The 1,755-nt window shown below is 26.1% G+C and overlaps 1 long non-coding RNA gene across 1 annotated transcript; it reads right to left on the bottom strand.

Annotated features, from left to right (window-relative positions):
• Positions 1-983: 983 nt before the first annotated feature.
• LOC126909871 (uncharacterized) lies at positions 984-1,731 on the bottom strand. The gene is made up of 3 exons (XR_007705133.1): positions 1,502-1,731; positions 1,140-1,357; positions 984-1,075 (listed from the first exon to the last, which is right to left on the bottom strand). It is a non-coding gene; the product is annotated as an uncharacterized LOC126909871 (long non-coding RNA).
• Positions 1,732-1,755: the final 24 nt, after the last annotated feature.

Raw genomic sequence — 1,755 nt, 5'->3', positions numbered from 1 at the left:
TTAGTTCAATAAAAATCGTGTAATAATAGATAAAAGGATATTTTATTGGCCCAAACACGTTTTAACTTAAATCATTACAAATGTGAACCAATTTTAACCAATTTCCTATTTAATTGTCAAATTATAGAGTTGGTCTACTTTAGATGCCAGTCCACATTTAGTGACTTTCTTATATCTTCATTCAATTTTATGTTACACTCATTTTAACAGGGCAGGATTTATTCATCGTAGGTCATAAATACAAATTGAAAAACAGTTTATTTGTAAACCATCTCTTTTATAAGTCTCACCAAAGTTCAGGTTATGACATATTTACTTTTTAAAAATGGTAATGTAACAAGCGTCTCTAGGAGTCTTAATTTTTCTTCAAAGGAATGTATTAACTATAAAGCCTATACAATACATTATTTAGCTATACATGTAGAGATATCATTTAAATTTGGACTCCAGGCTTCATAATATCTTAATATGGACTAATCCATTTTTAAACTTCAACTTTCATTTTGAACATTTTTTGAAATTATTTAAATTTCAACATTCATTTTAAATAAAGGTTTTCAACAATTTATATGTGCCTATCCCATTAATTTGCACAGTAAAATTAATAAAATCTATACGGCTTAAGAAAAAAACCAAAAAAGTGTTACCTCTGCAATTAAAATGATTTACATAATTATCAAGGTATACCTCTACAGGATATCTAATACTATATTCAAGAGGTCATCGAACTATTAATATACATATTACAACAAATATATATATATATTGTTTTTTTCGAAAATTGATATGATCCTATAAAATGTATTTTTGTTTTATTTATTAATCACACATTTAACTCAATTGATGTCTAAAGAGGAATTAAATCAATTTTTTTTAAAACTTATAATTATTATTATTATATAACAAAATATAACTTATTCTTGTATGGTGTAGTTTTGAAAACTAAAATATTTAAATCATTTTTAATCATACAATTTACTTACTTGGATGGCATTTCAAAATTGGTTGGTAGCGCGCAAAAAGCCATTTGGACTATTGCAAAAATGCATATTATGACAATTGGAGACTTGGACACCTAAAATTAAATATAAGATACATTGTAATGGTATGACTTTAAAACACAAATACAAAATATTTACCATTTTATAAAGTACTAAGTATAAATGAACGCAAAAAGATGAGTTAAAATTGATGTCGTTTATGACAATGTTTGCATTTTGGTCATTCCGTGTGTTTATATCAGTATAGAAACAATATGCGGATGTCACGTAAAAGGAAGAAAACAAATAAGTGAAAACTTTTAATAATTTCTATAGGAACGCCGTTCAAACGTATGTTGCGAATCTATTGTCGGAGGCTGTTGATGAGTAACCATTTGAAACCAGACCGATAGCACAAATGTAATAAAAATATTGCATTACTATTATTTAACATATAATTATTATAAACGTTTAAAATTAATACTTAAGTTGCGATTTAATAGTTATGAACGTAAGCATACCATTCTTATTCTTTGGACAAAACACGTAATTCATGTGTTCCGTACTTATTGTATTATGTTAATGATGTTATTGTTATAGTAATTGTTTTGTTAGTGTCTGGTTAACGGACTGTATATAGCGTAATATATTGAAAGTGTCATATTTTTTCCGGTCTTCAGTCTGTATGTTAATTACAATCCAAGTTCCTAGAAAAAAAGATTAACGATCGTTAAAGTTTTTTCATATTATATTTAAAATATTAACTAGACACTGA

The sequence above is a fragment of the Daktulosphaira vitifoliae genome, unplaced genomic scaffold (genome assembly GCF_025091365.1).
Source record: "Daktulosphaira vitifoliae isolate Bord-2020 unplaced genomic scaffold, ASM2509136v1 Scaffold_1730, whole genome shotgun sequence".
Lineage (NCBI taxonomy): Eukaryota > Metazoa > Arthropoda > Insecta > Hemiptera > Phylloxeridae > Daktulosphaira > Daktulosphaira vitifoliae.
The sequence above is the reverse complement of the archived record's forward strand: the minus strand, read 5'-3'. Positions and strand labels throughout refer to the sequence as shown.